The sequence below is a fragment of the Scyliorhinus canicula genome, chromosome 4 (assembly GCF_902713615.1).
Source record: "Scyliorhinus canicula chromosome 4, sScyCan1.1, whole genome shotgun sequence".
In the NCBI taxonomy this organism is placed as follows: Eukaryota; Metazoa; Chordata; class Chondrichthyes; order Carcharhiniformes; family Scyliorhinidae; genus Scyliorhinus; species Scyliorhinus canicula.
Window position 1 is genome coordinate 21046532 of NC_052149.1, and position 15872 is coordinate 21062403.

At 43.7% G+C, this 15872-nt stretch overlaps 1 protein-coding gene across 1 annotated transcript in view; it reads left to right on the top strand.

Annotated features, from left to right (window-relative positions):
- The window catches only part of LOC119964399 (bromodomain-containing protein 3-like), a 145609-nt gene that overhangs the window by 8400 nt on the left and 121337 nt on the right, over window positions 1-15872 (top strand). Inside the window, 1 exon segment of the mRNA XM_038793813.1 lies at window positions 11386-11586. The gene's annotated coding sequence lies outside the window, so the exon portion shown is untranslated.

The window sequence follows — 15872 nt, forward strand, 5'->3', positions numbered from 1 at the left end:
TCCACATCCTTCCTAAAATGAGGCGACCAGAACTGCACACAGTACTCCAAATGTGGCCGTACCAAGGTTTTGTACAGCTGCATCATCACCTCACAGCTCTTAAATTCAATCCCTCTGCTAATGAACGCAAGCACACCCTAGGCCTTCTTCACAGCTCTATCCACTTGAGTGGCAACTTTCAAAGATCTATGAACATAGACCCCAAGATCTCTCTGCTCCTCCACATTGCCAAGAACCCTACTGTTAATTTCCACATTCATATTTGTCCTTCCAAAATGGACAACCTCACACTTAAACTGGGTTAAACTCCATCTGCCACTTCTCAGCCCAGCTCTGCATCCTACCTACGTTTCTTTGCAGCCGACAACAGCCCTCCTCACTATCCACAACTCTACCAATCTTCGTATCGTCTGCAAATTTACTGACCCATCCTTCAACTCCCTCATCCAAGTCATTAATGAAAATCACAAACAGCAGAGGACCCAGAACTGATCCCTGCGATACGCCACTGATAACTGGGCTCCAGGCTGAATATTTGCCATCCACCACCACTCTCTGACTTCTATTGGTTAGCCAGTTCGTTATCCATGTGGCCAAATTTCCCACTATCCCATGCCTCCTGACTTTCTGCCTAAGCCTACCATGGGGAACCTTATCAAATGCCTTACTAAAATCCATGTACACTACATCCACTGCTTTACCTTCATCCACATGCTTGGTCACCACCTCAAAGAATTCAATAAGACTTGTAAGGCAAGACCTACCCCTCACAAATCCGTGCTGACTATCCCTAATCAAGCAGTGTATTTCCAGATGCTCAGAAATCCTATCCCTCAGTACCCTTTCCGTTACTTTGCCTACCACCGAAGTAAGACTAACTGGCCTGTAATTCCCAGGGTTATCCCTATTCCTTTTTTTGAACAGGGTCACAACATTTGCCACTCTCCAATCTCCTGGTACCACCCCTGTTGACAGTGAGGACAAAAAGATCATTGCCAAAGGCTCTGCAATTTCATCTCTTGCTTCCCATAGAATCCTTGGATATATCCAGCCAGGCCCGGGGGACTTGTCTATCCTCAAGTTTTTCAAAATGCCCAACACATCTTCCTTCCTAACAAGTACCTCCTCGAGCTTACCAGTCTGCTTCACACTGTCCTCTCCAACAATATGGCCCCTCTCATTTGTAAATACTGAAGAAAAGTATTCGTTCAAGACCTCTCCTATCTCTCCAGACTCAATACACAATCTCCCGCTACTGTCCTTGATCGGACCTACCCTCACTCTAGTCATTCTCATATTTCTCTCATATGTGTAAAAGGCCTTGGGGTTTTCCTTGATCCTACCCGCCAAAGATTTTTCATGCCCTCTCTTAGCTCTCCTGATCCCTTTCTTCAGTTCCCTCCTGGCTATCTTGTATCCCTCCAGCGCCCTGTCTGAACCTTGTTTCCTCAGCCTTACATAAGTCTCCTTCTTCCTCTTAACAAGACATTCAACCTCTCTTGTCAACCATGGTTCCCTCACTCGACCATCTCTTCCCTGCCTGACAGGGACATACATATCAAGGACACGTGGTATCTGTTCCTTGAGCAAGTTCCACATTTCACTTGTGTCCTTTCCTGACAGCCTATGTTCCCAACTTATGCACTTCAATTCTTGTCTGACAGCATCGTATTTACCCTTCTCCCAATTGTAAACCTTGCCCTGTTGCATGCACCTATCCCTCTCCATTACTAAAGTGAAAGTCACAGAATTGTGTTCACTATCTCCAAAATGCTCCCCCACTAACAAATCTATCACTTGCTCTGGTTCATTACCAAGTACCAAATCCAATATGGCCTCCCCTCTGGTCGGACAATCTACATACTGTGTTAGAAAAGCTTCCTGGACACGCTGCACAAACACCACCCCATCCAAACTATTTGATCTAAAGAGTTTCCACTCGATGTTTGGGAAGTTGAAGTCACCCATGACTACTACCCTGTGACTTCTGCACCTTTCCAAAATCTGTTTCCCAACCTGTTCCTCCACATCGCTGCTGCTATTGGGGGGCCTATAGAAAACTCCCAACAAGGTGACTGCTCCTTTCCTATTTCTGACTTCAACCCATACTACCTCAGTAGGCAGATCCTCCTCGAATTGCCTTTCTGCAGCTGCTATACTATCTTTAATTAACAATGCCACCCTCCCTAATCTTATTGAAACATCTATAACCAGGGACCTCCAACAATCATTTCTGCCCCTCTTCTATCCAAGTTTCCGTGATGGCCACCACATCGTAGTCCCAAGTACCGATCCAGTATATATCTGCTTGCTTTGACTGCAGCTCTCCAACTCAAAGCAAAACTAAACAGCCACCAAGCAGCTTTTCAGCTCAAAACGATAGCAAAAGCAGAGTCCCTGGGCGAGCACTCCGATCCTGCGCCAACCAGCTGGCTAATGTATTCGCAGACATCTTCAGCACCTCACTTCTCCGCTCCGAAGTTCCCACCTCCTTCAAGAAGACCATTGTAATACCAGTACCAAAGAAGAGCAAGGTAGCGTGCCTCAAGACTACCGACTGGTGGCCCTGACATCTGTGATCATGAAATACTTTGAGCGGCTAGTCATGAGACGGATCAACAGCAGCCTCCCAGACTCTCTCGATCCATTGCGGTTCGCCTATCGCCGCAACTGGTCCACAGCAGATGCTACTTCCCTGGCCTTGTTCAGCTGTAACCTGACTTCCTCACCTACAGAACGTAATCTGTTGGGATAGGCAACAGCACTTCCTCCCAATAGTCCTCAACACCAGGGCCCCACAGGATGCGTGCTCAGTCCTCCACTGTACTCCCAATACACACACGACTCTGGGGTAAGATTTAACTCCAATTTGATCTGTAAGTTTGCGGATGATACAACTGATGGGTCGTATCTCAAACAACGACGAATCTGACCACAGAAGGGAGATAAATCACTTGGTTGCATGGTGTACCAGAAACAACCTCTCTCTAAATGTCAGCAAAACTAAGGAACTGATCATCGACTTCATGAAGAGTAACACGACCCCCCCCCCCAGATCAATGACTCTGAAATGGAGATGGTTGATAGCTTTAAGTCCCTGGGGGTCACCACCACCAACAGTCTGTCCTGGTCTACTCGCATTGGTGCCACTCATCAGGCATCAGTTTTGACAGTATTCAGAGAGTTTACGAAGGTCGCCATTAAGAACAATGTTAATGTCATTGAAACCTCTCTTTGGTAAGCACAGCAGATGTCATCTGCATAGATGAACTTGTAGCGGCAAGGATTGGATTGTTTATTGTCATGTGTACTGAGGTACAGTGAAAAGTATTGTTCTGCGTACAGCTCAGACAGATCATTCCATACATGAAAAGAAAATACATAATAGGGCAAACATAAATAAACAATGTAAATATATAGTCACAGGCATCGGGTGAAGCATACAGGAGTGTTGTTCTACTCAGTAAAGAAGATGTGTGAAGAAATCAGATCAGTCCATAAGAGGGTCATTTCGGAGTCTGATAACAGTTGGGAAGAAGTTGCTTTTGAATCTGTTAGTGCGTGTTCTCAGACTTTTGTATCTCCTGCTCGATGGAAAAAGTTGGAAGAGTGAGTAAGCCAGGTGGGATGGGTCTTTGATTATGCTGCCCGCTTTCCTCAGGCAGCGAGAGGTGTAGACAGAGTCAATGGATGGGAGGCGAGTTTCTGTGATGGACTGGGCGATGATCACTGCTCTCTGTAGCTTTTTACGGACTTGGGCCAAGCAGTTGCCATACCAGGCTGTGATGCAACAGATAGGATGCTTTCTATGGTGCACCTTTAAAAGTTGGTAAGTCAATGTGGACATGTTGAATTTTCTTAGTTTCCTGAGCACGTTTAGGCAATGTTGTTCTTTCTTGGTCCTAGCGTCGACGTGGGTGGACCAGGTTAGATTTTTGGTGATGTGCACACCTAGGAATTTAAAGCTGTCAGCTATCTCCACAGAGGCCTCATTGATGAGACAAGTGTGTGTAAGAGACTTTGCTTCCTGTGTCAATGACCAGCTTTTTATTTTTGCTGACATTGAGGGAGAGATTGTTGTTGTTACACCACTCTAAATTGCTGGCTTTTAAAGCAGACCAAGGCAGGCAAGCAGCACGGTTCAATTCCCGTACCAGCCTCCCCGAACAGGTGCCGGAATGTGGCGACTAGGGGCTTTTCACAGTAACTTCATTGAAGCCTACTCGTGACAATAAGCGATTTTCATTTCATTTCCAAGGTTCTCTATCTCCCTCCTATATTCTGACTCCTTGTTGTTCGAGATCCGACCCACTATGGTCGTGTCATCAGCAAACATGTAGATGGAGTTGGAGCCAAATTTTGCCACGCAGTCGTGAGTGTCTAGGGAGTATAGAAGGGGGCTAAGTATGCAGCCTTGTGGGACCCCGGTATTGAGAACTATCGTGGAGGAGGTGTTTTATCCTTATTGATTGTGGCCTATGTGTCAGGAAGTCGAGGATCCAGTTGGGGAGTGAGGAACAAAGTCCTAGGTTTTGGAGCTTTGTTATGAGCTTGGCTGGGATTATGGTGTTGAAGGTGGATTTGTAGTCAATAAGTAGGAGTCTGATGTCGGAGTCCTTGTTGTCGAGATGCTCCAGGGATGAGTAGGGCGAAGGAGATGTCATCTGACGTGGATCAATTGTGGTGGTATGCGAATTGGATCGAGGCATTCTGGGAGTATGCAGTTGATGTGCCTCATGACCAACCTCTCGAAGCACTTCGTTACAATCGATGCCAAGGCCACCGGACGATAGTCATTAAGGCACGTTGCCTGGTTCTTCTTTGGCACCTGTTTGATTGTGGTCTTCTTGAAGCAGGTGGGGATCTCGGAATGGAGTAGGGAGAGGTTGAAGATGTCCGCGGACGCACCTGCCAACAGGTCCCACAGGATCTGTGTGAACGACCAGGGACCCTGTCCGGACCTGTCACTTTTCGAGGATTCACTTTCAAGATGGCCGATCGGAATTCGGAAGCTGTGACGGTAAATGGGATGGGGAGTATCCGGGGCTGCTGAGGTAGTCGACAAAGGTTTGATGGTTTCCTGTTCGAACCGAGCATAGAATGCATTGAGTTCATTAGGGAGGTAAGTGCTGCTGCCAGAGATTCTGCTTTGCTTTGTAGCCCGTTGTGTTGTTTATGCCTTGCCACAACGATAAGAGTCTGATAATTGTCTCTTGGCATCCCTAATGACTTTGCAGAGGTCATTTCTGGATTTTGTGTATAGGTCAGGGTTGCCTGACTTGAATGTATCAGACCTGGCTTTCTGTGGGGAGTCAACCTCCTGATTAAGCCACGGTTTTCGGTTGGGGAACGTACATACTACTTTCTGTGGCACGCAGTCGTCTACACATTTATTTCTTAAGTCTGTGATGGTGGTGGCATGCTGATAGGTTGGTCGCTGAGTTCTTGGATCAGTCCACTGACTTTAAGAAGTCACACAGGAGCTCCTGTGTTGCCTCGGACCAGCACTGCGCAACCTTCTTAACCAGATTCTCCCGCTTAAGTTTCTGCTTGTATGCTGGGGTAAGGAGCACCACCTTATGGTCCGATTTTCCGAAGTGCGGTCGGGGGATGGATCAGTAGGCGCCCTTGATTTTTTGTGTAGCAGTGGTCGAGAGTGTTGCCCCTGGTGGGACAGGAGATGTGTTGGTGGAATTTTGGCAGTACACTCTTGAGGTTGGCCTTGTTGAAGGCCCCGGTCATGATGAACAAGGCCTCCAGGTGTTCTGTTTCATTGTTATTTATAACTGTGGACAACATGTGGCTGGCTGGTCATTTATGTGAAGGTTGAATAGGGTGAGGCCAGTATTGATCCTTGAGGTAGGCTATTTAGCTGTCTCCATGTGCTGGCTTTGAGCCCATATGGACTCGCAATAGTTTGTTTTGAAGAAGAGAAGCAATGGTATCAACAATCCAGGGTGGTAGGACCCTAGGAAGCTTGCCCAGTAGACTTTTTTGTACCACACAGTGCCCATAGGCTGCAATGAGATCAAGGTAGATGACTCCAGTTTTCAGATGCTTTTGAAAGCTATTCTAATATGGATGGTGAGAGTAAGTCCCTGGTCTTCTCTACTGCGCTCCTTATGGAATCCAGCTTGGTCTATGGGTAGTAAGTATGGAGAAGCTCTTTCTGCTGGCTGCAGAGTCTAGAAATAGGGATCATAGAGTCAGGATAAGGGGTTGGTCATATAGGACTTGGATGAAGAAAAATTCCTTCACTGCGATTCTTTGTGGATTTTTTATCCCAGCGCACTGTGGGGGCTTCATCATTGAAGATATTCAAAACTGAGAGAGATTGGGGGCAGCAAGGTGGTGCTCCTTACCAGCACTGTCTGATTTAACAAATTATTTGTGGCACCGTGCTGCCTCGCGGCACAGAAGTCCCAGGTTCGATCCCGGCTCTGGGTCACTGTCCTTGTGGAGTTTGCACATTCTCCCCGTGTTTGCGTGGGTTTCACCCCCACAACCCAAAGATGTGCAGGGTAGGTGGATTGGCCACGCTAAATTGCCCTTAATTGGAAAAAACAAATTGGGTACTCTAAATTTTTTTAAAAGACGACAGAGAGATTTTTGCACTTAAGAGAATCAAGGGATATGACAGGTAAGTGGAGTTAAGATTAAAGATCAATGAAGATCTTTGCAGGTCAATCCTGCTCCTATTTTTGTATGTTGTAATTGGAGAAATATATTCATAATCCTGTTGCAACCATCCTAGAAATTATAATTTAGAAACTTGTTGAATGAAGAACACATTTAAACTGCAAGAATTATATTTTTTTCGAACAACTCGAGCTATGAGGTGCCCCAAATGGAACTTTTGAATGTCACTATTGGAATGCTGGGGCAGTATTCTTCCATCTGCTCAATTAGTAAATTTACATTTCAAATGACAAGCTCTTAATTAAATTATTGTGACTCATTTCACAGATCTAATTTATAGCAGAGTTGAATAAAACAATTAGTCATTCAAGTTTGATGCTCTTTAACACAGTTTTCTTTTCACAGTTTGACTGTCTGTAAAAAGAGTTTTTATTTCTGGGATATTGTGATCCTTTATGAAATGTTGCACAATTTAATTTATGTGAAACTTTGAATGATAAATTGATGCAAAATCCAAACAAACCTTCCTTAGCTGACTGCATGCTGTAATATTTTGGGGGCGCTATAATTGGAGGAAACCTAAGCTAATTTGGTACTGGATGTTGGACAAATAATTTGTTAAATCAGACAGTGGAGACATCGAGAGGTGGTGGTAAGATAAACGTGCGTGCCACTGGGCATCATCAGCATTCATACGGAACTGATATCTTTGGATATTGTCACCATGGGGCATATATGTAAATTAGAGATGGGGGCCCTAGAATAGATGCTTGGGGACTTTATAGAGGTAATGATGTGGGGAGGGAAGCCATTACTGATTACATTTCTGGTAACTGTTCGATGGAACCTCGCGAGGGCTGTTCCAACCAGCTGGAAAGCAGACGATGCTGTGGTCAGCCATGTTGAAGGCTGCAGATAAGTCGTGAGGGATGATCACCATCATGTATAATGTCATTTGTGAATTTGATACGGTCTGTTTTAATATGGCAGGGCAGCAACTTAATTGGATACATTCAATTTGGGAAAGATAGCAGTTTTAGGAGGTATCCTAAATTCAGAATGTCCAATTCACCTAACCACATCTTTGGGACTTGTAGGAGGAAACCGGAGCACCCGGAGGAAACCCACATAGACACTGGGAGAACGTGCAGACTCCACACAGACAGTGACCCAAGCTGGGAATCTAACTCGGGGGCCCCTGGCACTGTTCTTCATCACTTCTCCCTCCCTGCCCTGCACCTAGTATTTTGCAATTGCTTGTCACTTTGCATTCTCTAAGCTTCTCTTCCATGAGACATCTCGCGCATCCTAATCTCTTTTCCTCCATTGCACTCCTCCTACTGACCTTCATGTTAACTGATGTCATTGGTTGCGTTTTCTCCAGCACCTTCTGTCTTTCTTTAAAACTATTGCTTTCATCCTTCCTCAGAGGATCCTATCTATAGTTCTGTACTTCACTCCAAACTTATTTTCCTCCGACTCCTATCTTTCAGTTCAATGACCATCTTTCTCAAAATTGTGCTTGGGCCTCAACTTTTTACAATTAACATTGACAGACAAGGGGAGTGAAGGCACAGTAGATAAATTTGTAGATAACACAAAGATAGGTCGGAAAGTATGTTGTGAAGAAGACGTGTGGAGTTTGCAAATAGCTATAGATTGGTTGAGTGAGTGGGCAAAAATCTGGCAGATGGAGTATGATGTGGGCAGGAAGAATTTTTTAAAAAGCAGAGTATTCCTTAAATGGAGGATGACAATAGAATGCCACGATGCAGAGGGATGTGGGTGTTCAGCATGTATTCAAGAAAGCTATTGGAATGCTATTCTTTATTAAAGGAGGAATTGAACATAAAAGTAAGGATGCTATGCTTCGGTTAGATGGGGCATTGGTGAGACTGCATTTCGAATACTGTGCAATTTTGATCATCTTATTTAAGGAAGGATGTAATTGATTGGTGGTGGTTCGGTGGAGGTTTGCTAAATCGATACATGGAATGAGTGGATTGTCTTATGGACATGCAAAATTATTTTTCTCCAAGGATCCCCAATATGTTCCCAAAGCTTGAGAAACATATAATTGATAGGTGCTGTGGAATGGTTGCACATCTTAATGATGCATGCAGTTTCTTAAACAATTAAACAGTATGCCAGTCCTGCTGCCAAGGCAAAAAGCAGAATAGGAGTTGGGTGTCTTCTCTTGAGAAGATGTTATTCATCCTAATCTCGAGATCAGGACTTTTAATAGTAATCTTTATTATCACAAGTAGGCTTACATTAACACTGCAATGATGTTACCGTGGAAAACCCCCTTGTCACCACATTCCGGCGCCTGTTCGGGTATTCGGAGGGAGAATTCAGAATGTACAAATTGCCTAACAGCACGTCGTTCGGGACTTCTGGGAGGAAACCAGATCACCTGGAGGGAACCCCCACAGATACTGGGAGAAAGTGCAGACTCCACACAGTGACCCAAGTGGAGAATCGAACCTGGGACACTGGAGCTGTGAAGCAACTGTGTGAACCACTGTGCTATCGTGTTGCCCGTGCCAGTGCTTCTCCAATGCCCAGTAGCTGACACCTTGTATATCATGTGGCTCTGTGTTCCATGTCCTCTGCATGTACTGAGTCTTCGGAGCAACTTATTTGGGGAAATAAAGATTGCTTTATCCCTTGGGCCACGAATAACTTGTTTCAGTACAGGGATTTATTTGGGTCACTGCTATGTTATTTAGCATTTTTTACTTGTGTTGATCACTTGTGCCTGTATTCACAAATCAGAGTATCTGGTGTATATCTCATCTGTCTATCCCTGTCATTTTTGTGTCAGTACTATGTTATGAATCTTCCTTCTGGTTTGTTTTTTTCGATATTTTGTTTCTTTTGTTTGTTTACGTTCCTTTGGGAGAAAATGGATTGCAAGATGTGGCACGTTTATGAACAAAGTTTTTTTTTCTGCTGCCAAATATGATTATTTCAGATATATATTGTATTGTATGTATCTGGTGCTGTAATGGTTAACAATAATAATCTTTATTAGTGTCGCAAGTAAGCTTTCATTAACATTGCAATGAGGTACTGTGAAAATCCTCCAGTCGCCACATTCCGGTGCCTCTTTGGGTACACAGAGGTAGAGTTCAATGTCCAATCCACCTAATTCGTCTTTTGGGACATTGTGGGAGGAAACTGGAGCACCTGAAGGAAACCCACGCAGGCACTGGGAGATCATGCAGACTCCGCACAGACAGTGACTCAAGCCGGGAATCAAACCCAGGTCCCTGGCGCTGTGAAGCAACAATGCTAACCACTGTGCTATTGTGCATGTGAATGCTGGAAATCTGAAATACAAACCAAGTGCTGGAAGCACTTGTCAGGTCTGGCAGCATCTGTGGAGAAAGAAACGGTCAATATTTGATTCAAAGCCTGGGTTTGTGTGTGTATATCTCTATTGCAGTAAGGTTCCCTGGTTTAAAAGATAGACAGACACTGTCTGGAGAAGGAATAATTAAAGCGTCGTAAAAGTAAGATCATAATTCATTACAACTATGTATCGTGTTTACCGAGATAGGGCTAATGGCATTTTGCATGTTGAAAGAAGGCTCCCTGGGTTTTAGATAATTGTGGGGTTGTGGTTAGCCTTAGTAGAATGTTCATAACCCAGTTAGTGGGATAGGAATGATGTAATTCATGGAGGAACGAGGGGCTGAAGCAGTCAGGTGTTAAGTTTCAGATTAGATTTTGCTATGAACAGAACAATTTTTTTTTTGCCAAATGCTGGGAAGTTTTTTTTTAAATTGAGTACCCAATTCATTTTTTCCAATTAAGAGGCAATTTAGTGTGGCCAATCCACCTAGCCTGCACATCTTTGGGTTGTGGGGGCGAAACCCACACAAACATGAGGAGAATGTGAAAACTCCACACAGACAGCGTCCCAGAGTCGGGATCGAACCTGGTACCTCGGCGCCGTGAGGCTGCAGGGCTAATCCACTGTGCCACTGTGCTGCCCTCGCTGGGAGGTTAAACAATAGTTTGACACAGGCAAGAATCTGCAGGATGTTTGACTGAAGGATCTCTCTATCAAAGCTGTTTATCCAAGATATCTCTGAACAGCACGTATTCCTGTGTTTGCTAACTGTATTTAAAAGTGACTTTTGACCTGAGATTTTTTTCTTGATTGAAGATAAAAAGATAGCAGTTAGGAGTGTTTCATTTTATTGTTGAGCATTATTTCACTGGCAATTGTAAGTTATTGTTAAAGTTAGTTTAATACTCTGTTAATAACATTTGTTTTAATATACCATATCTCTATTTGTGATGGAGATACTCCTTGAGCGAAGTATCCTTTCCTCAGTCTTGTGAATTAAATAAAATATTGAGGTTTCTGTCTGGTATCTCCTGTCAAGGAGATTTAATATTGACATGCTTTGGTTTGCATGATTATTTTTTCTTCCTTCAAAGTGGTATTGTGTAATTTTGAATTCCAGATTTTTACCTTGTTCTGCATTTTGTGGGCTGTGTAACCCTGACTGCCCTCGATCACCCCGAATCCAAAAACACCTACATACCCAAATTGAGATTATTTTTGCCAGCGTTTTCAGTCAATATTGATGAACATCAGTTCACTCACCATGAATCGTGTTGGTAGCTTGATCAAAGCTAATTTATGCATTTAATTTGTTGACAGCTTTGAATACTGCCCCCTACCAACTATGTAGTATAACTGACTTGCATTTAAATTTTTGTTGCCAGCATTGAATTCTGCTTCAAGAACAGGAGAAAGAATTGTTAATGACGCCATGACATTCAATATCACACCCTACTCAAAAGGCAAGATGAAAAAACAGAGCTGAAGAGGATACATCCAACGTATATAGTGGAAATAGCATAGTCCTTATGTCGGTAGAAGTCGTAGGGTCTTCAGAAGTGAAGCCAGGCCAGCATCAGAAAGTGGTATGGGATGTTCCATTAAAAATGGCGTGATTATTAGCCAGAACCTTTCTCTGCAGATGTAACAATCAGGGTTGTTGCTAGGTGGGTAAACCAGAAACAAACCAAGGATAGGACTAGCACGCAAGTAAAAATGGGATCTGATGATGTGCACAAGTAAAGCAGGGTGCAGAGCAGCAGTAAGCAGTGTGATGTGTTTGGTGGGGAAACCCAGACCAGAAATTTTAGTTGGCAGTGCCATGCTGTCTGCCCTCTTTGGAGCTAGCTGGGGCCTCACTTCAAGCACGGCCACAGTTAGACTCGGGAACATAATCCTGTATTGTTACAGAAATAGGACCATTAACTTCAGTTTGCTGTTAGTAGCCAACAAGTGCAAACAGACCAAAGTAGCTTCCATAAAATACCAAGGATTTTTTACTTTAGGTTAATAAAAGATTCTCCTAACAGATGGAGCAGAGGAAGATATGGTAGTGGATGAGTAGGATTTGCACCAGATGGTGCAGTGACAGGTTATCATTGGAATGGATAGAAAAACATTTAAATTTAAATTATTTTTAAAGTGTGTACTGGCATCACAAATATAACTAAGTATGTGCATCTTATCAGCAACTTATATTTCTCTGGTGCCGTTAACATAAGCCGGCCCAAGATGCTTCATAGAAACCACTATTAGGGTAGATAATCAAAAGCTTGGCCAGCGAGATAGGTTTTAAGTTGTGTCTTTAAGGAGGAAAGTGAAAGGTATCCCTCCAAGTCATTCGCCATCCTGACATATCACTATTCCTTCACTGACATTGGGTCACAATCCTGGAACTCCCTCCCAAACAGCACTGGGTGTACCTACACCTCCGGGACTGCAGCTGCAGTGGTTCAAGAAGGCAACTCACCGCCACATTCTGAAGGGCAACTAGGGATGGGCAGCAAAAATGCTGCTGGTGCCCACATTCCATAAATGAATTTGGGAAAAGAAGTATGGTGAGGGAATTCTGGTATTTAGGTCCTAGGCAACTGAAGGCACAGCCATCAATAGTGTGGTTAAAATCATTGATGTTCAAAAGGCCAGAATTAGATGAGCACATGTATCTGGGTGATGAATTTGTGGGGCTGAAGGGGATTCCAGAAAGGCCATGGAAGGATTTAAAAGTACGGATGAGAATTTTAAATCAAAGCAGCGTTTGATTAGGAGTCAATATACTAGGAGTCTGTTTGTACAGTGGTCATGTATGAATGGAACTTGATGAGGGCTAGGACACAGGCAGCAGAGTTTTGGATGACCTTAAGTTTGCAGAGAGTAGAATGTGGGAGGGTAATGTTGGCATAGTCAAGTCTTAGAGGTAACAGAGGCATGAATGAGGGTTTCAACAATCGATGAACATAAGAACATAAGAACTAGGAGCAGGAGTAGGCCATCTGGCCCCTCGAGCCTGCTCCGCCATTCAATTAGATCATGGCTGATCTTTTGTGGACTCAGCTCCACTTTCCGGCCCGAACACCATAACCCTTAATCCCTTTATTCTTCAAAAAACTATCTATCTTTACCTTAAAAACATGTAATGAAGGAGCCTCAACTGCTTCACTGGGCAAGGAATTCCATAGATTCACAACCCTTTGGGTGAAGAAGTTCCTCCTAAACTCAGTTCTAAATCTACTTCCCCTTATTTTGAGGCTATGCCCCCTAGTTCTGCTGTCACCCGCCAGTGGAAACAACCTGCCCGCATCTATCCTATCTATTCCCTTCATAATTTTAAATGTTTCTATAAGATCCCCCCTCATCCTTCTAAATTCCAACGAGTACAGTCCCAGTCTACTCAACCTCTCCTCATAATCCAACCCCTTCAGCTCTGGGATTAACCTAGTGAATCTCCTCTGCACACCCTCCAGCGCCAGTACGTCCTTTCTCGATGAGCAAGGGACATGGTCAAAGTCATGGGAACATCTAGAGAAAATGTTTACATAACCAGTTTTCAGTTGAGTCTGTGACCTGTACAAGTATTTTAATCATTGGAAATCCTCCAGATAGCCTATACATCGCCACAACAACATTAAAGATGTTGACCTTAAATTTGAGACTTGTTCTAAATATGACAATTTAAATAATTGGCAGTGATGGTTAGATGGGAAACAGCATGAGGAGGCAAAAAAATGTATCAATGTATGTATTGTCTGATGGTGCTGTTGATCATTTTTTTAAATATTGTGCCTGTGTGCTTCACACTGAGTGCAATGAAGGTAAGTAATGTTGTTGAGGACTAAATAGTAATGTGGATTCTAATTCCCATGGATCTGTAGAATACTGCTAAATTTATTATTTTAAAGATGTAAGCTGGCTTTAAAAAAAACACAGTGGGAGGCCTCATCCTGGATTGTGGGAAAACAGTGGCAATGCAGCCAGTGTTGGTGTTGAAAGGTGCCTGGAGGGGTAGAGCTCGATGTCACAAGCGTGCATATGAAAGTTGACCCTATGTTTGAATGGTCATGGTATGTCTGTAACATTCTTTCCTGTGACTTGAATAGTTTGTTCAAGCCATTCTCAAGTCACTTGAGTAGACATTCTAACTTGACATTCCGGTACAGTATGGAGACTGTGTACTGCAGCATCCGAAATGCCTTCTTTCAGGTGGGGCACCATCTGCACTCTTGGTTCCAAGGCACTATTTTGAAGAGCAAGGGCATTCTCTCTGGTGCCTTCTGCAATATTAATTTCTAAACCAACCTATTGTTAATGCAAACTATCTAGTCGTGATTTCTATGTGCAATTTGACTTTTATATGTCCTACTTGACAACTGTGACTACACCTAAGCACATAAATGACTGTAAAGTGCTCTGGGATATCGAGGTTGTGAAATCTGCTGGATGAATGAGTTTCTGGTTTATTTGTCTTGGGTCCTGAGACACCCTGGGTAAGTGCACAGTCAATTCCAGTCCCACAGACCCAGGAGTCCAACATAAGTGAATTAACCAATAATTTGTACATTTTCCTGTGGTTTTTGACCCTCGGCTGCTCCAATGACTTACAGGCATCAGATTTGTAAGTAAAACACAGAAGAACTGTTTATTTACAATGAGAAGAGTTAAGCATGTAATGGTGATAATAGAACAATGGTCTGATAATCTAATTACTCTCCTAACATAGTCTCACCCACATACAGTGGGCGGGTAGGAAAGGTTCAAAAATAACTTAGATTAAAAAGGCGTGAGATTAAACTTTGCTGCTGAGGTAGTAGTCTTTCTATCGGCGATCTCGAAATCTGATGGTTTGGACCTTCGAATGTTCATCTCCAATTAAAACTCTCAGACTGTTAAGGCTACCTCTATAGGGTTTCTGCCTGTGGCATGGAGTGATAGAGAAGGGCCTGGTATCCAGGACCTTTTAGGATTCCCAGGAGAGAGATCAGCCTGGGCTTTTCCCAGCCTTTCAAACAGAGGATTAAAGTTTCACAGGCCTGCCTACATCTTGCAGTCTTTCAATCAGAAGTTACCTTCACAGGCCTGGCTGGGGAGTGTTTTAAAATCGGCAGCCTTAGCTGATAGAGAGTTTTTAAATCAGTTGCTGTCCAGATCTAAGTAATTGAAAGCCAAAATGGAACCTGCCGCCTTTTCCAAAAACTTCTGAAGGGCTCCACCAATCACATTTGAGAATCGAACAAGACCCGGAATTCCAGAAGAGCCAACTGTCTGCTGGCCAAGTCCATCAAAATGACATCACAGGACCCTGCCACACCACACTTCGTGGAGGGGCACCCCCTTGGATCAGTTAGTAGCAGCTTGCAGCGGGGGTGATTCAAACATCTGTAGTTTAAATTGAAAATCTGCAATGTTGCAGCAGGCAGCAAGTCAGTAATTAAAAGGTCACAAGGATCAGACAAGGATTTAAAAGAGGTCCCTTCCATTGGATCGTATATAGAAGGATAGTGAGCCAGGATCACTATTTGTGGGACCCTGATTATGTTATGGGGGCGGGATGTAAAACTGCTGCTGGAGATGCCTGAGTATCAGTGGGGGAGCATTTGGCAGACAGTGATCATAACTCCATTAGAATCAAGATTGTTATGGGAAAGGACAACGATGCGCCTGAGATGCAAGTTCTAAACTGGGAAAGACTGATTTTAGTAAGATCAGATATAATTTGGCCAGAGTGGATAAGGAGCAGACATTTTTATAAACATCTGTGACCGAACAGTAGGTCACAGTCTAGAAGGAAATAGAGTACAGGGCCAACATGTTCCAATCAAGAAAGGGGTGGGGCCATCAAATCCAGTGAACCCTGGATATCGAGGGATATGTACAG